The sequence below is a fragment of the Convolutriloba macropyga genome, chromosome 10 (assembly GCF_964194025.1).
Source record: "Convolutriloba macropyga chromosome 10, txConMacr16.3, whole genome shotgun sequence".
Lineage (NCBI taxonomy): Eukaryota > Metazoa > Xenacoelomorpha > Acoela > Convolutidae > Convolutriloba > Convolutriloba macropyga.
Window position 1 is genome coordinate 8,364,519 of NC_134477.1, and position 25,765 is coordinate 8,390,283.

General features: G+C 36.9%; 1 long non-coding RNA gene across 2 annotated transcripts in view; it reads left to right on the forward strand.

The window, feature by feature from the left end:
* Positions 1 to 25,765, forward strand: part of LOC142348298 (uncharacterized) — a 59,215-nt gene that overhangs the window by 27,657 nt on the left and 5,793 nt on the right. For both annotated transcript variants that reach the window (XR_012760717.1, XR_012760718.1), the window contains exon 2: positions 13,830 to 14,450. This is a non-coding gene — a long non-coding RNA (uncharacterized LOC142348298). The remainder of the gene's footprint in view (positions 1 to 13,829; positions 14,451 to 25,765) is intronic.

A 25,765-nucleotide genomic window follows, 5' to 3' on the forward strand; every position in this document is an offset into this window, starting at 1 on the left:
AAGAGAATTTTTGGTATAGCTTGCCAAGCAAAAAAGTTGGGTTTTCATACGTAATATTTTGAATTTTGCGAATAACGAATATCAGCTCTAGTTATTTGTGATTGGGTCAGGAAGTAGTCCAAATTGAACCAAACCTGGTGTGGAGTTTCCCCTGGGTAGTTAGAGTGTAGGAGAAAAAGATTTTTGGTATAGCTTGCCAAGGAAAAAAGTTGGGTTTTCGTAAGGAAATTTTTGAATTCTGCGAATAACGAATATCAACTCTAGTTGTTTTTGATTGGGTCAGGAAGTGGTCCAAATTGAACCAAACTTGGCGTGGAGAATCCTCTGGGTAGGTAGAGTTTAGGAGAAAAAAGTTTTTGGTATAGCTTGTCAAGCAAAAAAGTTGTCATACGTAATATTTTGAATTTTGCGAATAACGAATATCAGCTCTAGTTATTTGTGATTGGGTCAGGAAGTAGTCCAAATTGAACCAAACTTGGTGTGGAGTATCCCCTGGGTAGTTAGAGTGTAGGAGAAAAAGATTTTTGGTATAGCTTGCCAAGGAAAAAAGTTGGGTTTTCATAAGGAAATTTTTGAATTTTGCGAATAACGAATATCAAAACTAGTTGTTTTTGACTGGGTCAGGAAGTGGTCCAAATTGAACCAAACTTCGCGTGGAGTATTCTCTGGGTAGGTAGAGTGTAGGAGAAAAAAGTTTTTGGTATAGCTTGTCAAGCAAAAAAGTTGGGTTTTCATACGGAAATTTTTGAATTTTGCGAATTACGAATATCAACTCTTAGTTATTTTTATTCGGTCAGGAAAGAGTCCGAATTGAATCAAACTTGGTGTGGACTATCCACTGGGTAGGTAGAGTGTAGGAGAAAAAGAATTTTTGCTATAGCTTGTAAAGGAAAAAAGTTTCTCATACGGAAATTTGCGATTATTTCCGAATAATTTTGATTAAGTATATTTAAAATTAGCTCTTTTTGAGCGGGTCAAAGAGTTTTCCAAATCGAACCAAATTTAGTATGGAGCATCTCCTGTGTTCTTAGAGTATAAAATGCCACGAATTTGGTTCGATTTGGATAACTACTTGACCCGCTCAAAAAGAGCTATTTTTAAATATACTTAATCAAAATTATTCGGAAATAATCGCAAGTTTCCGTATGAGAAACTTTTTTCCTTTACAAGCTATACAAAAATTCTTTTTCTCCTACACTCTACCTACCCAGGGGAGACTCCACACCATGTTTGGTTCAATTTGGACTCTTTCCCGACCCAATCAAAAATAACTAGAGTTGATATTCGTTTTTCGCAAAATTCAAAAATTTCTGTATGAAAACCAACTTTTTTGCTTGCCAAGCTATACCAAAAAATCTTTTTCTCCTACACTCTACCTACCCAGTGGATACTCCACACCAAGTTTGGTTCAATTTGGACCACTTCCTGACGCAATCAAAAATAACTAGGTTTGATATTAGTTGTTCGCAAAATTCAAAAATTTCCGTATGAAAACCCAACTTTTTTGCCTAGCAAGCTATACCAAAAATCTTTTTCTCCTACACTATACCTACCCAGGGGATACTGCACACCAAGTTCGGTTCAATTTGGACCACTTCCTGACCCAATCAAAAATAACTAGAGTTGATATTCGACCTGACGAAATAGAACTATTTTTGAAATTCAATAATCGAAATATTCGAAAATTTGCGTATGAAAAAGTAAATTTTTTCCTATGCAAGCTATACCAAAAAGTCATTTTTTTCCTATGCTCTACCTACACAGGGGATACTCCATACCCAGTTTGGTTTGATTTGAACAACTCCTTGACCCGATGAACCGCTCATAAGAGGTGGGGTGGTACTAAACGTGATTCTCCAAATTTCTCACTCCATAGCTGTTCAGAATTGGTCCACTGTTGTTTTTTGCAGCCCACTGGTACTTGCGTTTGGCCCAGTTTAGTTATCGTAACTGCATTTTCTAGTTTAGTTGGCCCGGCGCCTCTTTGCACTTCATGTGCTTCTCATTGTGTCAATGTACTTCATGTGATGTATTTAATTCTCAGTCAAATTCTCCTTTCAGCGGTAGGTGTCACCCAGCTGCACGGGTCGAGGCAGCGCCCAAATAATGTGATCGGCGATCGCAGGGCACAAAATTAGTAGGCTAAGTTAAGAGATAAGATTTTAAGAAATTTTTTGATCAAATTTAGATGCAAATCCTTTTTAAAACTCTGGTGTGGGGCACCAAATGTGTATTTTGAACATTTCAGCATAAAGATCTGCCTGAGTGTTATCCCAGCTGCTATTTTAAGATATGCATGAGGTCTTTGAGTATTATAAAGTTGGCATAATAGGAGATTCCCACTTAATGAGGATGAAACCTTATATTCCTTCACATGTACGTGTTCTCGGACGGGGAGGAGAACGAGCCCATAATGGTCTCCGCTACAGAAAGTATTTCGACGGGCTGGACATCATAGTAATATTCCTCGGAGGCAATGAAGTCACGGGAAAAGATGGGGCTGAAAGTCCTTCGACAATAACCGAATTTGTTGATGACATAAAGGCAATTGCTGCTGCTGCGAAGGAAATGGATATCCATTGTTTAACGGTAGACCTTGTACCGAGAGAAGCTAACCCTGCCGGTACTGCAATGTCTAACCAAAGGCTCTTAAAACGTTTCAAGAAACGTCATGTGACGTTGAATGGCTTCAAATTTATTCAAGCGAAAGACAAAGTGCACATCGAGAATTATGACGAATTGTGGGAAGTTCTTTACAAGAAAATTATTATACGAATTGTGGCGGCAATTGCATATGACGGCTGCGAAGGATGAGGAGTAATCAAAAATGACATTGATGTTGTTATTTGTAAAATAGGAAAGCCGACAGTGGCTGATACTCAAAAGTTTTGATTTTTTGTGCTTTGAACTGAATTATTATTTGAACAGCCGATAGTGGCGTTGTTTTTTTTCCTGATGATGACTTCTAAATTTGACTTCTACTTAATTGAAACTACTGTTTAAAGCTATGTTTTCAATAGCAGTAAAGACATCAGTAAACGTAACGTTTCGCAGCTAGTTTTGGGGTAAGTCGTATTTTTTCCAAAAAAAAAATGTTAAATCATTGAACCGAAGGCCTGACTGTTTTAAAGTGTTGCTTGAATCACCGATTGGGGTGTGTAGGACTTTTATTAAGTTTCATAGGCGCTAGGGTAGAATTAAAACTTTGTAACACCTAATGTGGTGTAGAAGTCACACCGATTGTGGTGCAAAAAAAAATTTTGTGTGTACTTGTCTGTGTGTGTGTCTGTTTGTGAGTATGTCTGTGCGTGGTGTGTGTTTGTGTGTGCACTCCTCTGTTTGTGGGCACGTGTGTGTTTGTGTGTGTGTCTGTCTGTGTGCGTGTGTGTTTGCGTGTGTCTGTGAGCTGGTCTGTATTTGTGTGCGTGACTGTTTGTATGTCTCTGTCTCTGTGTGCTGGTTTCTGTAAGTGTGTGTGTGTGTGCGTCTAAGTGCGTGTCTGTCGGTCTGTGTGTCTATCGTGTGTGTGTGTGTGTGGAGTGCGCGTGTCTACGTGTGCGTGCATGTCTGTGTTTCTCTCTCTGTATGTGTCTCAGATTTTGTGTATGTGTTTGTCGGTATGTGTGTTGTGCGTATTTGTTTGAATGTATGTGTGTGTGTGCGCGTGTGTGTGTGTGCGTATGTGTTTGTATGTGTGTATGTGCGTTTGTGTGTGTATTTGTGCGTCTCTCTCTCTCTCTCTCTCTCTCTGCTTGTGTTTCTGTTTTTCTGTGTGTGTGTGTGTGCGTTTGTGTGTGTGTGTCTGTGTGTGTGCGTATGTGTTTGTACGTATGTGTGTGTGCATATGTGTTTGTATGAATGAGTGTGTGTGATTGTGTGTGTGTCTGTGTGTGTATGTGTTTGTATGTGCGTGTGTGTATGAGTTTTTATGTGGATGTGTGTGTGTGCGTGTATGTGTGTGTTTGTGGTGTTTGTGTGTGTATGTGTGTGTGCGTATGTGTGTGTATGCGTATGTTATTGTATGAGTGTGTGTGCTTGTGTCTGTGTGTGTGTTTGTGTGCGTATGTGTTTGTATGTGTGTGTGCCTATGTGTTTGTATGTGTGTGTGTGTGTGTGTGTGTGCATACGTGTTTGTGTGTATGTGCGTGTGTGTGTATGTGTTCTTATGTGTATGTGTGTGAGTGTGCGTGCGGGCGCGCGTGTATGCGCGTCTCTGTGTCTGTGTTTCTGTTTTTCTGTGTGTGTATGTTCGTGTGTCTGTGTATGTGTGTGTGTGTGTGTGTGTGTGTGTGTGTGTGTGTTGTATCGACGGATATTGTTTTCTGTGACAAAAGGAGGAGTTGCATCTTTCCATTTCGCGATTTCTGTTTCTTCGAATTTTGTTAATCCTTTAGGTCAACAATGCTACGTTCTCCGAGGTCCACAAGAGGACTCTCTACTCAAAATTTTGATGATTTTGACGAAAAACCAATGAAGCGGGCCCGGGAAATAACTTTCATCTTTGTGAAAAAAGGTTATTTGAGTCCAATTGTTATTGCCTATAACAGTGTCATGTGGCCAACTGATATGACGACACGACAGAAAGTCAATTTGGCCAACAAGAAGGAAAAAACGAAATTGTTTTTGAGTTACGAGGGAAAACCTATTCTTTGCTCATTAAGTTGTGTTGTGGAAAACAAACTAATTTCCGATGCCCAGAAGCAAGTTGGTGAAAAAATGGTAGCCGATGAGGGACAACTGAGTGATATTAGTTTTCACAGCACTCAGCAAGTTAGCCCTTCGCCCTTACCATCATTATTTAAGCGAAACGTTGTTTGTAATGCCCAAAATGCTGGTACCAAAGCGAAGAAGAGCATTAAATTCTCTGAAAAAGATGCTGATCCAGAAGTAAGTTTGTATCAAGAAAAAACAATCTGCCAGGAAACCGCTATTGATGATCCCTCCGCTGACAACTTGTTTGATCTGTCGGGCTTAAAGGAGGGTTTCTCGAACAGCATTCAGACAAAATTTAAAGAGATGACTGAAGTTCACGAGGAGCACGCCCGTAAGCTCTGTAAACAAAATAGCAGTTTCCGAAACCGACTGGTTGAAATGCTTAGACGTGACAAATGCGTGGAAGCCCTAAAACCATCAGTTGTCGTTTCTGGTGAGCCAATAAAATTTGGGGACTTGGACTTGATGACTCTGAACCCTATAGGTGGGCCCTCGTCCTTTGGGCGGTTGTTAGCGGCTACGTTGTTCGGTGCCGAAGAAAAGTATGAGCTTATGAACAAACGCCTGGGTGCTAAAATAATGCGATCAAACTGCCGTGAAAGAGCCAGCTTAGAAAAAGAGCAACTCTTCAAAGACTGCATTGCAAGATTTTATCCGGATGATGTCAACAACGCAATTTCGCTAGCAATCCGAGGAGGCAATCAATACGTAGTTGACATGAAAAATAAGTATCAAAAATATGATGAGAATATTCCGCCTAATGATTAAAATAGACTGGCCTTATATCTATTGCTCCCAAAAACTGCTTTATATAGCAACCGTTGCCTTTAATATAAGAAGGACAGACTGTGGTCTACCATGTGCTGTTGATTTGTTGTTGTCATTCACGTTATGTTAACGTTTCCAGATAAACTAATGATTTATTTGAGGGACGGAATGGTTCTTTTTCATTTTGATTTCGTCATTTCTCCTTATTATCGGGCCGTAGACGCCTTCTCTTAAACTCTTCCCTATACGCTGATGGAGAACGACCGACTGCGGTCTTCAATTCTGTTAAGTTTTGCTTGTTTGCTTTTATGTTTCTTAATTGATCACAGATTAGCTCAAAATTTATTTGAGCAAAAATATTATTTCCTTGTTTCGTGTTTTGTTATTTTTTTTCTATATATTGCCCTATACACATACTTCCTCTACAACCAGTGATTTTAAGATTATTGAGAAGGACCGACTGTGGTCTTCAATGCGCTGTAAGATTGTTGCTCTTATCATTGATTACAGTATATTATTGTTCATATTTAATCTCATAATTATCCAACGAAGAAACTTCAATTTCCTCCGTTTTCATGTTTTCTCTGCCTCAAACAACTGAATAGCTGAAAGGAGTGGTTGCATCATTGAGAGGCAAAATTGTTAGAGGGAAATGGGTTTTCTATAATTCGTCAAATCAATATCTTTCTTTAGGGTCCGCTGCTTTTTTGTAGTTAATGTTGATAAAGGTTTTTGTTCTAAAGAGTAGTTTGATATCCTTTTTCTAGATACTGTTTTAATCTCTCGCTTATCAGCTCTACTTGACTCTAGCTCCGAATCTGAAGATGAACTTGCTTGTTCTCAATCTGCTGTATCGTCACTTGATGAATCTGAGAATGATGTCATTTCAAACTTGAGTCACGATGACGGAAGAATGCCTACTCCTAGTCATGTTGTTAAGCCTGGCAAAACTTCAACTCTTCAGCAAATAAATCGAGCGGTTGACGACTTGAATAAACATCTGGATATCATGATTCAATCACATAAGACGTCACTTAGAAAAATACGCCAAAGAATGCAGGCGGACAATCAAGAGTTTCTGGCTACTCTCGAAGCTGAGTTATCAGGCGAGCGGGTAGTAAACCACAATGAGAATTTGGGGCAAGTGATACACAACGGTAGAAATTTAATGTCTCTTGTTGCGGGGAACAACCCGTACCGATTTGGACGTGAGCTGGCAAAAGTCGTGTTTGGCGAGGGTAACGATTGCCTGCTCATTGATTTTATGATTGGCCAGGAAAAGAGCAGCCCGTTCTCAAGGCCTCGTGTTGATCCTCAATTGGAAAATGTTTTCTGCAAGGTCGTACGGATGAAATACCCGCGTGATCCTGAGCATTGTTTAAGAGAGGCAAGATCAGCTGCAAATCAATTCGGTTTAGATTGCCGAAGACGAAAGCGCAGCATTGCAAATATGCTCTCAGGAAGAGATGAAAGAGTTGATGAGTAGTGTGTTTGATATAAAAGGAAATTGACCCAAATGTGATAGCAATTCTGGCTCTTGAGATCTCCAGTACTTAATTTCATTTGATATTTATTTCTGCAACTGAATCATTTTGTTGTTTCTACCATCGGTGCTGCAACCAAGAAAATAAAACATAATTTGATTTTCAGTACGATATTCGTTTTTCACCATGAGATCTCTATAAAAACTATATAAGATAACCTATCGGAGCACCGATTGTGGTGTAATTAGTTTTGTATCGTCGACTGTGGCGTATTTGTTTTTCATGGAGCACCGATTGTGGTGAAAAAGGACTCACAAAAGAATTGATTGCGTTTTAAGGTAACCTATTGGAGCACTGATTGTGGTGTAATTTGTTTTGTCTTGCCGAACGTGGTGTAATTGTTCTTCAAGGGGCACCGATTTGGGTTTAAAGTGAATCACAAAAGAGATTATTGAGTTTAAGCTATCTTATCGGAGCACCGATTGTGGTGCAATTAAGATTGTAACGCTGACCGTGATTTGCTTGTTTCCCTTAAAACACCGGTTGTGGTGTCGAATATCTTGCAAAGGAACTGATTGCCTATTAAGGTATCTTTTTGGAGCACCGATTGTGGTGTAACTAATTTTGCATCGCCGACTGTGGTGCATTCGTTCCCTATGAAACACCTATTGTGGTGTATATTAATTTCTGACTTCTAATTGCGTTGTTCTCTCTTTGCTTTGGATCGAATATGGTTATTGTAGATCTGATTTAACGTTAATTTAGGAAAAGTTTTTCATTTTAGAATTATGCCAAACTCGGGAAAGCCTAAATCAATAGTTATTGCGCAGTGTGATGCCCACATCACTAATAAGGTTGTAATGAAAGCTGGAAAAAAGTCAGGTCCATGGTTGAGTCAATTCCTGAAACTGATTTTGAGGAGATGTGTAGACTTGACAATCGATTTAAAAGAGGCTACAATTTGTTAACAAACTGTTATAAGGATGCAACTGATTCTGGATTTCATTTCGAGCATGACGCTTTTGGTGGTTATGGTCTTTTTCTTAAAGGAGGCGATTTGTATGTAAAAAAGAAGAAAGATTTTTTGCTGCCTGGTTTGCACGCCGTGCTTCAGACTGTTAACGACGAAGACGTGGATAAGTTTGAGCCAATATCCATCTTTGCTCGCACGGATCTGTGCAAAAAGAACCGCATAATGGTTGGGCCAGTTCGCTTTGCCAATCATTCCTGCAAACCGAACTCTGAGTATGTTGCTTCCAGTTACAAAGGTCATCAATGTGTTCGACTAAGAGCACTTCAAAATATACGAAGAGATTACAGTCTACTATGGCGCAAACCTCTTTGGTACTGGAAATTGGAATTGCAGTTGCGAACATGTTGTGGCACATGCTAAAAAACCTTCAGTATTTAGTGACAGCTTAAATTGATCTCTGCAAACCTTGAGAAACGTTTCGTGCAAAAAGCTCGCAGAGACCGCACGGCTTTGCCTACAAAAAAGCAAAAATTTTCCGAAATGAGAGATTTCTCGAGTGAATCTTGTTCTGACGAAAGTTTGTTGGTTGGCGATTGTGCTACTACGGACCATTTCCTGTCTGAACCTGAAGCACAAATTAGAGACGAAACCTCTGAACGCTATGGAGTGAATACTCAAGATGAATCTCCCTCTGAGGCTTCTTTTAACGATGACCAAAACGCCACCGAAGACCGTATAAGCTCAAATTATGCTCCTGAGACTGACATGCGCTCATCTCATTGTCATGAAAATGAACCAAAAGCAAGCAATAATGACGAAAAATTAAGCTCTGATGGTTTTGAGGAAGCAACTGATTTTGGATCAGTCACGGAACAAAATTTTGTTACCGCTATTCACTCCATATGCGCCAAACACGGAACATCAGATCAAGAGTTGAAGGATTGGCTTGCATTGATGAAAACTGCGTTTCCGAATTCATACGTAGCCAGTTTCAGGAAAGTAAAAAGCATGTACCATGTTCCTGCTAAGTTTCAAGAAAACTGCCTGAAAAAATGCGAGTCCGGACAGTTCTGGTTTTTAGATTTCAAATCCGAGCTTTTGAAAATTTTATCTCCTAATTGGGATTCTATCGAAAAATATTCGAAATTATGGAAGAAAGAAACCGATATAAACGTGAAACCTTGCATTATAAATGAAAACAGAACTGTATATATTTCCCTAATAATGAACTCGGATGGCGTGCGGTTTGTTAAATCGAGCCCCGTTCAGCTTTGGCCTGTTTGGTTTGCAGTTGCAAATTTGCCTCCGGCTTTACGATGTTCCTTTAAAAACATAATACTTGGAGCACTGTGGTACGGTTTTTGCAAACCTGATTGGAATGGGGTCTTTGGCTATTTATCGCTTTTCTTTCCAATCACAACTAATTTGGAATTAAAAAATGTTAGATTCAAGGTTGTTGTGAGATTAGTTTTATTAGTTGCTGACATTCCCGCGAAAGCGTCCATCCTCAACATGCATCATCACTTAGCCAAGTACGCGTGCACACTTTGCCATATCGAAACTCAATTAGAAGATAGAATTCGGTACTTTCCGTACAAGAAATTTCCGATGCGGACTATAGAAGGACACGCTGAAGATGTTCAACAGATTCAGAGAGAGAACTTAAATTCCATAAGAGGGATCAAGGGACCAAGCATTTTGTTTGAACTAATACCAAATCTGCCGTTAACTGCACCCTATGATTGTATGCATCAAGTTTACTTAGGTGTTACTAAAGTTCTTCTGCAGGTAATTATTAAAAAGCGTGAAGGCCGATCTCGAGTGTCTACAGCGTTCAGTATCAAACTTCAAATTGCCTTCAGACTTCAAACGGAAGGCCAGATCTTTAGATCAGCTCGAATATTTCAAAGCAAACGAGCTCAAGTTATGGTTATTGTAATTAGGGCCTGCTTTGTTTGCGGAAAGTATCAACGAAAGGCTCGCTGAGCGATTTAGTTTACTGAGTTATGCCATAAGACTTCTAATGACTTCCTCTGAGTATGCCAAGGATGCAGAAAAACATCTGGATAGGCTGCTTGATATGACCCAAGAGGACCACTCAGAAGTGGTTTTTTCCGCAAATGTGCACGCACTGACGCATCTACCTTGGCAAGTTCGTAATTATGGTCCCTTGTGGACGAATTCCGGTATGATGTTTGAGTCAGCAAACTATCTGCTTAGTTCCAAATTTACAGGAACAGTAAATCATCTCTCCCTTCTCGTAGAGAGATATCACAAAAGCAAAGATGTAAGGCGAGCTACTTAGAAAACGACAGATTAGCAAAATTTTGTAGTAAAATGAACGGGACTAGAATGTTCAAAAGAAAAAGCATTCCGCCTACAGAGATACCCGAAGCAGCAAGAAGTTATGGGACTGCGTTTTATAAAAATCAACAGTTTTCCTTTTTTCAAATCGAGGGATTTGGCAATACGAAAGATTGCTATGTCTGTGTGTTGGTCGATAGGCAAATGATTTGCGGAAAAGTGAGGTTCTTTTTTTCTAACGGCAGCAAGAATTATGTTTCAATCCAAGTCTACAAACTGAAAAAACTATTCAAATCGCCAATTGGCAGTCAAAATGCACTTTACAGTTATATGCTAGTTGAAGAGCCGGAAAGTGAAGACTTTCTATCAGTTTCTGAGGATTTTGTAACTGAAAAACTTATCCGTTTCGATATGTCTGCTATGATTTATTTCGTTCCTTTGCTAAATATTTTTGAACACGATTAAGAACTTTCAGTCTCTGACAGAATTGTGGAACAAAACTTTTAAAACATTAGTCTGATCAAGTAACACCTTTTTATCTGTAATTGACAACTTTTTCTCGATTGAAATTAAGTAATTAATGTCTTATCTAACATGCTTTTCAAATTTCCGTATAAAAATGAACTTCAGCCTAAGCTTGCTGTAGCAATATTTCTCAGCGTTATTCACTCCTCATAGACATGAGACGTCTGACAATAAGTTTGAATTGATTTGAACAACTCAATAAATCTTGAAATAAATATAAGTAGTTATTCAAAAAAAATTAAAAAATTACATACGAGAGATTCTTTTTTTTCCTAGGCACTCTATAGCATAAATTTGTCTTCGTTTTCTGCTCTACATTCCCAGGGAATACTTCATTCGAAGTTTGGCTTGATTTGAACTATTGCTTCACACAATGTAAAAGACTCATTTTTAAAATTTGGTATTCTCGAAAATTTTTGTATGAGAACCTAATTTTTTCCCCAGTCAAGCTATTGCAAAAAATTCTTTTTGTTTTACACTGTACATACACAGTGTATAACCCGTGCCATTTTTCGTTTGATTTGGACAATTCCCTGGTCAGATGAAAAATATTTATTTAAAAAATTCGGTATTCTCGGAAAACTGTCTGAAAATTTCTGTATGAAAACTTAACCTTTTCCCTAGGCAAGCTATAGAATAAATTTCTTCCTTCCACACTCTACATACCCAGGCTACAAGATGTGTAAAAATTGGTTTGATTTAGACAATTTCTTGGTCAGATAAAAAATGTTCATTTTCAAAATTCGTTATTCTCGAAAATCCAAAATTGAGTGAAAACCTAACCTTTTCCCTCGGCAAGCTATAGAAAAAATTTTTTTGTCCCAATCTGTACACACAAAGGTTATACTATGTGCAAAATTTGGTTTGATTTGAACAGCTCCTTAGTCTAATAAAAAACCTTATTTCCTTGATCAGATAAAAACATTTATTTTCAATATTCGTTATTCTCAAAAATTTCTGTATGAAAAACAGACACTTTTTCCCCAGGCAAGCTATCGCAAAAAATCCTTTTGTTTTACACTTTGCATACACAGGGTGTATTCCGTGCCATCTTTTGTATGATTTCGACAATTCCTTGGTCCGATAAAAAAATATTTATTTTCAAAATTCGTTGTTCTCGAAAATCCAAAATTTCTGTGTGAAAACCTAACTTTCCCCAATCAAGCTATTGCAAAAAAATCATTTCGCTTAACACTGTACATACATATTGTATACCCCGTGCCATGTTTTGTTTCATTTGGAAAATTCCTTGGTCAGATGAAAAATATTTATTTTCAATATTTGTTTTTCTGGAATAACCAAAATTTCTGTGGAAAAACCTAACTTTTTCCCTAGGCGAGCTATAGACAAAAATTCTTTCGTCGCACACTACATACACAGGGCACACTCTGTGCAAATTTGGTTTGATTTGGGCAAACCATTGGTCTGATTATAAAAACTTATTTCCTTGGTCAGATAAAAAATATTTACTTTCAAAATTCGTTATTCTTTAAAATCCAAAACTTTGTGTGAAAATCTAACTTTCTCCCTAGGCAAGCTATAGAAAATTTTCTTTTGTAACTTACTCTACATACAAAGGGCATACTCTGAGCAAAATTTGGTTTGATTTGGAGAACTCCTTGGTCTGATAAAAAATACTTATTTTCAAAATTCGTTATTCTCGAAAATCGAAAATTTCTGTATGAAAACCTCACTTTTTCCCCAGGCAAGCTATTGCAAAAAATCCTTTCGTTTTACACTTTACATACACCGTGCCATATTTTGCTTGATTTGGACAATGCCTTGATCGGATAAAAATATTTTTTTTTCAAAATTCGTTATTCTCGAAAATCCAAAATTTCTGTGGAAAAACTTAATTTTTTCCCTAGGCAAATTGTGGAAAAAAATTCTTTCCTAACCCACTCTACAAAAACAGGTTATACTCTGTGAAAAATTTGGTTTGATTTGGACAACTCCTTGGTCTGATAAAGAAAACTTATTTCCTTGGTCAGATACAAAAATATTTTCAAAATTTGTTATTCTCGAAAATTCAAAGCTATCGCAAAAAATCTCTCGAAAATCCAACGTTATTGCAAAAAAGTCTTTCCTATTACAAGCTACATACACTGGGTATGCCACGTGCCAAGTTTCGTTTGATTTGGACAACTCCTTGATCTGATAAAAAATATTTATTTTTAAATTTCGTTATTTTTGAAAATTGCAAATTTCAGTATGAAAACCTAACGTTTTTTCTGTTCATCTATAGACTACTTTCCGTGTCTCATGATGTATGACTCTTACATCCAGTAAAATTGTTGTTCGATTTGTAGCTCATGGCTGCAATTTTTTTGTTTTTTTAATATTCTGTCAAAAAAAAATAATTTTTCAAATAGGAAAAAAATCGGTTTTTTCTTAGGTGCCCCTTTCCCTGTGCCCTTATGAGGATTTTCCCATTAGGTTGTTTGTCTTCCTTGCCTTTATATGTTATGGTGCTACATTTTGTTGTTATGGTGCTACATTTTGTTTTTTTTTTAGGTTCTGGCTTATCCGGAACCTGTTTGTGTCTTTTTAGCTATGAGAGCCTCTGTTTTTTTCTTGGGCTGCAAAGGAAAACTCGCCTAAAGTGCGGACAGTTTTTCTTGCAGTTCGAGATAGTAAGAGGTATCACAAAAAAACCTGGACAGATTCATCATATTTCTTAAAAATCATACTAAGATCATATATGATTTCTTAAAAATCATACTAAGACCATATATTATTTCTTAATACTCATAGAAAAATAATATATGCTTGTTCGATGTTTCAGCGAACGCCATTGCTTATGGTTTCTGGGTTTTAATACAAAGATCATTAATGACTTCTTAAAAATCATAGAAAGTCATATATGAAGAAATGGAAATCTTATTAAGATCATTCTAAGATATAGTCTATGATTTGTATGGTATCATATATGATCTTAGTATGATTATTAAGAAGTGGCGACACGGGTAGTCGTGAGGTGGGGGGGGGGGAGGTTGTAGTTTTGGTAGTTTGTGGAGGACAAAAATTTCGTAAATTTTGGGTATAATGGGAAAGTTCCACAGGTCTTATTGGTGACGGTGTCTACGGTTTAATCTTTTTATGCAGCCCGATAGCCCTGTTAGCTTATTATTATGACCACACGTATAGCTTTTCATCTTACTACAAAAAGAGCATTCCGGTACTCTGGTTGATTTTGGACAGTTCTTTGGCACTTTTCTCGCTACTGATGGTGTTTCTCATGACAATGAACCGATACGTTGCAGTTGTGAAGCCTTTCAAATACAAATCCTACTTTCAAACACGCAATGTTCGGTTGATGATATCAGTTGTAGCCACTGCCACAGTTGTTTTCCTGGTTGTTGGGGCGATCTTTCTTGCATTCCCGGAAAGACGGTTTCCATACCAGGGACTTAGCGGATCTCGGTCCGATTACTACGACAAGCCACCAAGAACTGTAGCAAACATTGCTTTCTATTTTTGCGCTTTCATATGGCCGTGCATTCAACTATTCATTGTCTTTATTGATTCAGTGCTCATGATTTATGTCTATATCGGAGTTGCCAGCTCGTATGATTTGAAAATTGTCTCGTGTTTCATGAGGAAAGAATCTCAGTCGCATAAGTTGCAAGAGGGAAAGACTTCAAAAGCCACTACAGGTGCAACTGACCTCAATGAGTATAGAGGTAAGTCTTTTGAGCATATTGACAAAAACGAGCTGGAAAGTTAGAACAATTAGAGGTCACAGGAACAGGTGCGCATCGCAAGGCAATTCTGATCACACTTACGAGTACCAGGCTAAAAGGATCAAACTTGCCTCATATCAAGCTAACTTGAGTGGTGCATGCGGTCATCGGACCTGAGTTGTGTCGCGCAATCGAAGTGAAAGACTAATTTGGATCGCGTACATTGGATTCCAGACCTATCCAATCAGAAATTTAAACTATTTTTAAAATAGTGGTAAACATTGGTATAAGGCATTTTCGAGAATATTAGACTTTAGTAGTATACTAAAATGCACGTATTGTCACGGGGGGGGGGGGGGGGGACGTCCCCACCCGTGACGAATCGTGCGGTACATTTTTTGAGGTCGAAAAATTTTGTCTCTCAATTTTGCCGGAGGGACAAAAACTTTTAAAAATTTTCTCGATTTGTGCCGGGGACAATTTCTCAAATTTGTGGGGACAAAAACTTGTAAAATTTTTGTCAATTTTGTGCAGTAAGAAAAAAACTTGTGAAATTTTTGACAAATTTGTTGTGTGGGCAAAAACTTACGATATTTCCAGCAATTTTGTGCGGGGATAAAAACTTGTTAAAATTTCACAGTTTGCTGGAATTATTAATCTTCAGTCAGCCTTCAACAAATCAGAGTTCGGCAAAACAAGTCCAAATTGGATGGTTTTGATCCAACATCTGGTTTTAATTTGATAGTTTTATTGCCCATTTGCTATCCCAGATTAGGGAGTGTGGGCAGATTAGAAAACCAATAAAATTTAAGTGCCAGGGCTTCAAATTGAGAATTATTGTGTCTGATAAGAAATTTGCAGCGTCAGAGGTGAAAAGAAGGCAACTTTGCAGAGAATAAGGAAGAAATATACGTTTGAAATGGACAAAATAAATGCTCGAAACTAAATGAAATGTTCCAAAAAAGTACTGAAAAAGTGTTTGAAAGTGTGCGGTAAAGCAATTCATCTACCACGTTTAAATGACGGGAGAGTTAGAAATCGAGAAAAAAATTGTGTATTGGATAATTTTAAGCAAAATACTTCCAAAAAAAGCAATTCCATTATGCACAATTTGTTTTGCATTGTGAATGACAACAATTTTCAGACCGGTAAATTGTGTAACACAAGGTGTTTGCGGGATAATGCAAATGTGATCACGTAATATGTTGTAAAACTTGGGTAAAATTCTAAAAAATCTCAAAATTTTAACGGGAAAAACTGATGTCCGACTGAACCTTACAGCGTAACCTAGGCAAAATGATAGATTGAGCAGTCTATTTCCTTTATTTACTTAAGAAAACTAACTTCTCGTTTTTGTGAAGGACATTCTCTTTTTTTTTTACTTTACTTTAATAAACAGTTTTCCTGTTATGTTTTTGTTCTCCTGATGGTTTCATAGCACTAAAAATAACTATAGCTGTATGTCTATAATGTTCATCTATTTTCATCCAATTTGGACTTGTTTTGCCGTACTCTGATTTGTTGATGGCTGACTGAAGATCAATTTTAAACTTGTGCATATGATAAAATATGCTTTTGTTATTTTTGTTTCGCAAGTTTTGGTCTCGGCGTTTGTGATTGGTTGGCCAAGTTTTAGATATTTTTATGTCTACTACATGCGCCAACATGTGTTTTTCATTTCCATGAGCACTTCACTGTGGTCGACTTGGCTTCTCTGATTGGTCAGTCGAGTTAAAGCTTAAATACCGTCTTGCACATATTTGAACACGTATTGTTTTATTATCAAAGACAAGGTGTGGTCACAAGTTTGAGTTTGTGTTGAGAAGGTGTGGTCTGTTTTTATTACCATAAGCAATTCAGTTTGGTCGTCTCCGACTCTCTGATTAGTCAGTCGAGTTGAAGTATTAATACCGTCTTGCACATGTTTGAACACGTGTTGTTTGATTATCAAAGACAAGGTGTGGTCTTTTTTTATTACCATGAGTAATTCAGTGTGATTGTCTCCGACTCTCTGAGTGGTCAGTCGAGTTTATGCTTTATTGCCGTCTTTCACAGGTTTGAACACGTGTTGTTTTATTATCACAGACAAGGTGTGGTCTTTTTTATTACCGTAAGCAATTCATTGTGGTCGTCTCCGACTCTCTGATTGGTCAGTCGAGTTTAAGCTTTATTACCATCTTGCACATGTTTGAACACGTGTTGTTTTATTATCAAAGACAAGGTGTGGTCACAAGTTTGAGTTTGTGTTTAAAAAGAAAGTAGTATGTCGTCGTCTCAAGATTACTTTGATTTTTATCACAATATAGCGCGTTCTGAAAAAACGATTTGTTGTTGCCTGTGTGAAAACATATGATAACACTGGAACTTGTATATCGCTGAAACTTTTCAAAAAAGAAAATGGAGACAACGAATTTCGTTTCAACCAAAAACTCACCCTCTCTATGCAGGAATTGTATAACACGGAACAAACAATACTAACAAAATAACTTTCACACTAGAAGATCTGAGAAAAAGAAGAAACAACGTCTTTAAATGAGTATTAGAAGTTGATATCAAGCTTCCGTTTCTTTGGAGCAAAGCAAAGGCTCACTGGTGGCGTCTCAAGACTGCTGCTGGCAATAATGGAAGCTTCCGCTACCTTGGGAGTTGAGGGAGTTGGCGTTGAGTCTGGTAGAGGAGAATTTGACCGAGTTGTAATGTCTGGAACTCGGGGCTTTTTGGAATCCGCCAGAAACTATCGATAATTTCCAGGTCCCTCCAATAGCCCTCCTGATTTTCGTGTAGAGCAATCTCTTTGATATCATAGTCGTAAAGAGTTTTCCTAACAATTTCATCTATCGTCTCTGGATTGAAAACAAATTCTCTTACGTAGCCGGTAACATGTTCGATCGTGTACTGTGCTCCTTTCATCAGCGCCTTTTCAAATCTGAATGATTGGATGTAGTTAAAAATTACAATTGGTTGCGCCATGTGGTTAATTGTAATCCACTCGTTGTCCCGCAACTCTTGTTTAACAATAACGACTTTCTCTTTTTTGTAAGTTTCAAATGCTATTGTTCTCAAATCGGGATTTGCCTCTTCTTTCAGAATATTTGTCACCGGAGACATCTTCAAACTTTGAAGACAATGTTGCGGTTAATGATTTGTTGTGGTAATTTGTCAGGTAGTGAAAACTTTTGGTCAGCTTTTCTATATTATCAAAAGATAAAACAATTTAATCTAGAACTTAAGAATTTTGTATCAATCCTGTTTCGAGAATAATTAGATTGTTATCAAAATTGGAGAAAGGAAAAAGAAATGAAGAAAGACTGTGGAAACAGTTTGCGAGTATTTTCAGTTTGTTGTAGAGCAAAGATTTGGATTTTGTGAGCAACCAAACAGTATGCAAGAATTGAAAGAAAATGATTATCTGCGTTCAATTGTTTTTGCTACTTGTTTAGGCGTGTTGCTTCTAAGAATAGCTCAAAAACATACCTGTCACGTAGAGCATAATAGTTGGATATATTTGGTTTTTATCTTAGCCAATCAGAAAACAGCAATAACTATACTTGTCACGTAGAGCATAATAGTTGGATATATTTGGTTTTTATCTTAGCCAATCAAAAGACAGCAAATTTTGAAATGTAAACTTAGTTCTAATAAGGCGAAAGTAGAGTGACTACAGACAGTATACGAATGCGCTGTTCTATGTCTTATCATAACCAATTGGAGAATTCATGGACAAACTAAAACAACATGCAGTTAGCATTGGGGTTACTGGTTCTTGGTGTTTCAAACTATAAAAATTAAAACCCGATAAGTTAGTCTGTCGCTATTATTAGAATGACAAAATCTTATTCACTCTTTGTTTAAAGATTGTTAATATTAAATGGTTTAGACTCTTCAGTGAAAAGCATTAATAACTTTGTTGAGTTGCAGTTTGGTAAGTGAAAACAAAAGACTTGGCATGCGTTTTGATCAACTAGTTCTTTGTAGAAACTGTTTGGAAAACATTCACGACAAATATTAATCCATTTCTACATCTTATCCTGCAAAATCAGTAAGATTTAACTGTTTCTTGGCAGCAAGTGAATATTTTAGTGAGTTGGACTCCTTTGATCATGATATTGCTCTAAAGTTGCGTCCATATGGAGGTCTAATTGGCATCGACAATTCATCTCTCGACAAGTATCTAAAAGTATCAAAAATTTTACGTTTGCACGCTAATTTACGCGACGCAGGAGCTTTCATATACGAAATATATAACCAAGGACCTGGTTATTTTTATATGCTTCCGTGGAAAAGCAGCAACTGTTTTAGCGGGCATTTGTCGGGAATATTATTTTGCCTTTATATAAAGATTTTTCATCCGTCAATTTTTCTTTTATTGGAATGCTGAGCAGCAAAATGGATGTGTAAGACGTTGAAGGATTTCGTCACAGAAAAGAAAAATTTATTGTTAAAGAGTTTGGAATTTGTACTGAAGACTACCTTGACTGTGTGTCATTTTTACCATCAAGAAGTTATAGTGGGTTAACAACTCAACAAAAGTAATCTTTCAGATGGTTGAGTAGAAATTCGCACGGTATTGATTGGGACATAGGAAATTATCCCTATATTTATCTAACACAAATAATTCAAAGCGTTCGCTTGCGGAATCCTGGTGCAATATTCTACGCTAAGGGAGCGGAAAAAATTAAGTTTTTGTCAGAACTGCTTGAATGTCCTGTTATTGATCTCAATTCACATGAGTGTCCCTCAATATCTGTGACCTATTTTACACAAAATTGTCAAAATCATTCAAAGGGCAAAAACATTTTCAACAAACATTGTGCAAAAGAAAAAGCCATTTTCTATTTCAACTGGTTAACCAATGAGAGAGAAATTGACGAAAGTGGAGGCACCGTTGTCACCGAGTTCAACAAATTGTGCCTTGATTACGGGGGACGGGAATCTGAGTCTTTAAATTTCCAAAGATGAAACCATAAAAACCAGAAACCAGTTCTTACAGAGAAAAGTTAAATTGTTGCTGACTGAGGACGAAATTTGCTCATTCACTCATTTAGTGTATTATATTGAACCTTTTCTTCAGTGGAAAAAGCAGAATGTCAAAAAATCAACCCAGAGTCTGTCCTCCGAAACTCTTACTGATGTCGAAGCACCCGGTTGGTGAGGAAATTGACAAAAACGATCCTTCACTGCCAAAAGAGATTCAACACTTGGTGAAGGAAGAAAGAGTGCACAAAATTGTTCATTATAACAAAACTGAGAGACTCTCTGAGTGCTTTATGGTTCATATGAAAGACTTTCTATCTGAGTTTAATTGCTTTGAGTTGTTTTGTGTAAACTGATATCCAATTTATACTTTTTTAACAAGTTTTTTTTTGTGTTGAGATGGAGGGAGTAACAGTCGATAAAGTTGACGCTGTTGTAGAAGATAATTATTTTGAAAAAGAAAGTAGCAGCAAATCGTCTTGGAAATTTTGTAACCAAACAACTTTGCCACGATCGGAAGTTGTATTTTTTGTGCAAATGTTTGTTATTTTACTGCTAATATCACTTTGTATTGTGAAGTTAACCGTGTTAAAACCAAATTGTGAAGAAACCTCAGTTTGGATATTCATATTGTCAAGTTTATTTGGATACATATTACCAAATCCAAGACTAAGAATAAAATTATATCTACGCAAGATAGAGTCTTCAGTAGGGCCCTCATGTTGTAGGGCCCTCAGGTTTCGTTGTAGGGCCCTCAGGTTGTGGCAAAACGGAGTTAATTTTCAAAACGTTGAGTGGAAACACATTTTACCCAAAATTGAACCACATTATTTTTTTATACCGAGAAATGCAACAAATATACATCAAAATGGAGCAGAAACTTGTAGTTATTTTCAAAAAGTATGCCAATTTTAGAATTTTTGAATAACCTTGAAAACTGTTTTTTGATAATCAACTACTCGTGCGAAGAAAAAATATAACGACAAAGAATTTGTTAAGTTGGCTACTGCAGGGCGTCACAAAAAGATTAATGTTATTTACATAAATCACAATCTTTATCAGCAGAGCAAGTGGTCTCATACAATAGACCTGAACACATCACATATCATTCTGTTCAAATCAGCCCGCGATATTCAACAAGTCGAACTTTTAGGCAAGCAGTTAAATGTTGTTAAATTTTTAAAACATTGCTATCAATTGGCAACGAAAGAACCATTTGCGCATTTGCTTATCGATCTTGATCCAAAAACTTCTGATTGTTTACGATACTGTTCAAGTATTACTGAGCCAGGTCCTACAGTGTTCTACCTTCCATCTGATAAAGCAGAAACAACCCCTCTAAACAATGAAAGAGATAAAAATTATCTATACTGAAGCAAATGGTGCATTTGCAACCAAAACATTTAAGGAAATACCTGCGCAGTTGTGATAGTGATGTTATACTGGTTCTATGTGAATGTCTTCACAATGTCTTGCTGTGTCTTGTTAGAGTGAAAGCAAGAGACTTAGAAAAAAACAGACACATATTTGAAAGTGTTCTCAAGAAAAAGTCATCAATGGATAAACGACGAGCGCTTTTTCTAACAAAAACCGGTTTCGAATTGATTCAACTTATTACAAAATTTTGTTTCATCCATTTGAGTTAAACCATGTCAACTGCTGAAGAATTTATTTTGATTCCCAAAAATCAGTTTATGAAAGAGCAATCTTGAACCTCACAAATTCTAAATGATCCCAGTGTTCAGCATACCAGCGCTCAATTTTCCTTTTTGAACCGTAAGCGACCAAATGAAGACACTAAAAAAGATTTCCAGGAAATTTTAGATACAAGGGAAACAATTGATCCCACTGGGTTGTCAAAAAAACTGCGAACAAAATTCTTCAAAATTCTAACGTTTTGGCGCCAGCGAAATTTACCAGGACGGAGAAAATAGTTAGCCTCATTAAAGAGTCAACAAAGGTTGTTATAGACAAGAATGAAAATTTCATTTTTGACAGAACAGCAACAGAAATAAAAGTCCCAATTTTTCTCTATGATTTGCAGCAACCAACTAAAAAAAACTAAGTAATCCAGATTAATTTAAGATTCTTGAGGTTTTAAACATAAAAGAATACTTGCTGATCAACAGAAATGCTAAAATTGCGATCCGGCAAAGAGCGCAAAGAACTGCCAAATCAAAAAAGAAAAGGAAAACTGTTTCGCCAAAAGGAATCAAGCACAAAGAAACAGGTCAATTACTTACAGAAGAATCCTCAGACGCCGTAAGTGGTTTCGAAACTTCGAAGGAAGCCAGAACTCAGCAAGAGGAGAAGAACTGGGAGTCTTTCGACGAATGAGAAAAAATTGCTTGAGTTAAAATATACGAAAAGTCCGGCAGCATACGGAAGCGTAAGAAATAAACAAAGAATCACAAACTTGAAACCAAGTAAAGTGAAATTGTTCCTAGAGGGCAAAAATGGCCACACAAAGCATAAAAAAAATAGAAAAAATTTTCCAACACTAAAGGTTATTGCCTACGATATAAACGAAATTTGATCGCTAGACTTGGCTCATGTGGATAAATTAGCAAAAGAGAACAAAGATTTAAAATATTTATTGGTTGCGGTGGATTGTCTCTCACGTTATCTACGAGTCGAACCCTTAAAATCAAAGTACGCCACAACAACAGCAGATGCGTTTAAGAAAATGATAAGGAACAAGTGACCTAAAAAAGTGGTAAATGCTGGTACAGAACTTAAAGGCTCTTTCAGCACTCTATGTCAGAAAAATGAAATCGAAGTTTATAAAACTTTCAGCGAAAAAAAATCAGCATATACGATTGCCCAAGAATTTGATATACAAGTTTTTAGAGGACAAATGGACATACTCGTATATTAATCAATTGCAGAGCTTTGTACAAACCATTAACTCTAGAGTCAACAGAGTAACGAAATTGGCGCCCAATAAAGTGACAAAGAAAGATGTTCCTTACTTGATATCATTAATTTTTTAATACGTCATCAAAACTAGTTCGTCGACCAAAATTTTACGTTGGGGACTTTGTGCGAACATCAAAAGCGGATGTTCCTTTTAGAAAAAGATACAAGCAAACATTTACCAACGAAGTTTTTGAGATTCACGATATACCTACAAACCAATCCCCCTATTTATGGTCTCATTGACGCGACCCAAGAGCCAGTCAAAGGAAAATTCTATGAATTAGTGTTGGTCAAAATAGAGACAATAGTAGCGAAATAACAAAACATGAATGAATTCACCGTTCACTTAATTTCATCAGCATCTATGAATATTTTTCCTCAAAACACCTTGTCCTCATTCAAAAATTATTTCAATGAAGAAATTAATTTGGAGGGGGATTGGCGAATTGCACTAAATGAAATTATCTTCCCGGCAAAAATAAATCAAGTGAACAAAAGTGATTTGAAGACATTTTCTTCTGAAGGCCTTAAGGTTTATGAGAAAAGTATTCCATTTGATGCTGTCTCCAGACCATACGGAGGAGAACAAGCTATCATTGGAATTGGTTCCTATAAAAACCGTGACCATCTTTTGAGATTCTTGAAAACAGCTACTGGATTGCCTCATTTTGACTATCAATTTTACAAAATCAATGGAGTTTTATTCCTATTTTTTGGTAAAAACGAAGGAATTACTTTTCCGGATAACGAAATTTTGAGTATACTAGGTTTCAACGGTATCCAAGATGGGTCTGGTTATCATATTGGATACAAGATGTTGGAAACTTTTGAAAATCTGACCATGGCAGATGACGAAGAAAAAACTTTTGCTGGTGATTATCCTTTTGATTTGTCTGCAGGGAAGCTACTGATTTTTATTTACGTTAACATAATTGAGTATCAATACGTAGGTGATAATAAAGCTCCTCTTATTCGAGTCATTGATTCAAAACAACGCCTGAAAAACGGTTGCCCCTGCGAAATGGAGCCAACACACAGAATTGTTTTCAGCAATTTGGAATACAAAAAGTTATTATCAAAAAAATTTCAGTCAATTGAAATTCAATTGCGGAGAGAAACCGGACAATTAGTTCCATTCGCTGGAACAGGAAAAGTTATTTTGACATCAAATTTTAAAAAATTCGACTAAAAGGAAGCCTACTATCAACAGCAATCGGTGTCACCATACTTTTTAGGACACTATTGCCAACGAGTAAGTGGTTTTGGGGCTTTAGCAGCAGGTATTGGCAGAGCCGCATTACCGATTGCAAGAAAGTTTCTTTGGCATGTAGCCAAAAAGATTGGACGTGAATTAATTGTTCAAGCAGCTCCTGAGCTGGTAGATGTAGTTACAAAGAAAAAGACTCCAAAACAAGCAATAAAGTCGACTGTGCAAAAAACTGTAAGAAAACAAGTGGGCGGGTCAAAAACAGGAAGAATGCGTAAATTAAAGACCAACGGTGAAAAGTCAAAACAAGGCATTCGTAAGAAAAAACCTTCGACGAGAAGTCGGTCGAATTTCTTTTCTAAAGTTCAAAATGATTACTATTTTACTGCCCGCAGAGGCATTACACACCACATTTGATTTGTTCGAAAAACAGCCTCTGCTTATTACTTTTGACAATGCTTTTACTCAAAAAGTCGGACCATCATATTCCCCGGATGGTCCAATGTTTGAGTTTGAAGTTTTGGGTGACAGGAACAATTTCATAGATTTACAAAAACTTCTCCTTGAAATAAAATGCAAAATCTCCCGGAACAATGACGGCGATTTAGGGACAGGAACTGATGCAACAATTACAGACGTGCCATACTTAAGCAATAACGCATTACCTTCTTTATTTTCAGAATGCACTGTATCTGCTAACGGTGTTAAAATTTCCAACACAAACGGAAACTATGCGCATAAAACATTCATTGAAACGGAATTTTCTTCTGGAAAAACTGCAAAAAACACATGGCTAATTTGTCAGGGATATTATTACGAGGATGAGCCAGCTAACATTGATGGCACCGATGGTCGCTCGGACGACGTAGCGGCCAGAAAAGCTCTTGTTGCTAATTCCAAGGAAAACTATTTTATTGGAAAGCCGGCGAGTGATGATTTTACTTGTGATAAACACCTACTTAGTGGTGTTACTCTGCGAATTTCACTTAGAAGGTCTACAAATGAATTTGCTGAAATTTCAGAGTCAAACAAACATTACAAATTAAAAAAATTGAAGCTAATCTCTACGTTAGAAAAATGACAGTAGCGGATCATGTTTTGACGGCAATTGAGAAAACTCTACTAAAAACGCCTGCCGCGTATCGCTATACAGAAGTATTACCAGGAACTTTTTTAGCTACAACTGGAATAAGAAGTTGGAGCCATGAGGATTTTTTCTCGAAAGAACCTGTACGACGTATGATAATTGCAATGGCAACAAATCAAGCATACCTCTGAACTAATCGCACTAATCTTTTTCACTACCAGAAATTTAATTTGAGCCAAATTGTTGTCTGTAGAAATGGTCAACCTATTGTTGGAACTCCTGTCTCAACAACTTTTAACCACCTCATTTATTTCAATACTCTGGAAGCCTTGGATTTTCTTGACAAAGGTCGGCATGGCATAACTCTGGATAATTATCCCCATCACTTTATTCTAGCTTTTGATTTAACTTCAACGCAAGAGGCCTCTCATGATTTCATTCATCCAGAACTTACAAATTGCTCAATTTCAGTTCAACTTACATTTGACGAAGCATTGGCGGCCAACGTAGAAATTTTATTTCTGGGCGAAAGAAACTCAACGTTTTATGTTAATTCGGAACGAAATGTGACAAAAAACTCAATTATCACCTACCTAACCGATGGATAGTGATGAAATACGCTATTTGTTGGGAAAATGAATTCATTTGAAAAATTATTTTTATGGAGTTTTTGCAGCGGACAATTTTCCAAAGCTAACAAGAAAAGGATTTGTTGTAGTTAATGCTTCACCAGCGCAATATGAAGGAAGTCATTGGATGGTTATTTTGTTTCACGAAAACAAAGTTTATTTGGCTGACCCGCTTGCACTCCCGATACAAAACAACCAAATACTGTATTCCCGTCTGGTACAGTTTTACAATGAAGTAACTCAAGTACTCGAACTTAAACCAGTTCAAAATCAAAACTCAAAACTCTGTGGACTTTTTTGCAATTATATTGCGCATGTGATGTTTGGTTACGAATATCCTTTGATGTTGAATATGAACGATAATGATTTGTTACGCTTTGCTAATCATATGCTCTAATATTTTTTTTAAAATAACTTTTCGTTGCTCAATTCTTTCTTCAAAGACAACAGAACAAGACAATTGCTAATTAAAAAATTTTGATTTCATTTTAAAATTTAT